Raw genomic sequence first — 634 nt, forward strand, 5'->3', positions numbered from 1 at the left:
TGTCTGCAATAATTCTGGGATCCCAGGCCATTTCAAGGTGTCTCCATTGGTGCCTGAGTCACCACTGTAATGAAGAACGCCGTGCTTGGGTGGCTCCACAAGCTCTGGCTCTCCCTGCCACAGCCCTGCCGTGGAAAGAGGGATTTCTCCTGCGTGTGGCACCCAASAGGTTTGGAGAAACAGCTCCTTCCAAAGGGATGAGATCCCTGTCACTGGCCCAGTGTTATCTTTTTGTTTATGGCCCCACTCCTGGGTTGTTTGCCTCAAGCAGCTATGAGGGATTTCCAAATCACTCACCCTGAAATCCCCTCTGACCAATTACTGACACTGCCAGGTTTCTGTCATCATTTTGTAAAAGGATATAATTTTTTTTAAAGCTCTTTCATCTATTTTCTTCCATTTTAATAAAAAAAAAGGGGGGAAAAATGTTTCCTGAGTTTTCATCTTGTACAACACATTATGCAAATGCGCGGGGTTTATGTAAGATGATGGCCTGGGGCCACATCACCCCTGGCCCCGGCTGTGATCTGCTTCCATCTCGCACCAGCAGGCCGGGACCTGCTGCTCTGGCTGCGGGACCGCGCACGGAGCCAGGAGCTGCCGGGGCCGGGCGGGGACCCACGAGTGTCCCCGG

The sequence above is a fragment of the Malurus melanocephalus genome, unplaced genomic scaffold, assembly GCF_030028575.1.
Source record: "Malurus melanocephalus ecotype Western Australia unplaced genomic scaffold, MMel_1.1 scaffold_367, whole genome shotgun sequence".
Classification (NCBI taxonomy): domain Eukaryota; kingdom Metazoa; phylum Chordata; class Aves; order Passeriformes; family Maluridae; genus Malurus; species Malurus melanocephalus.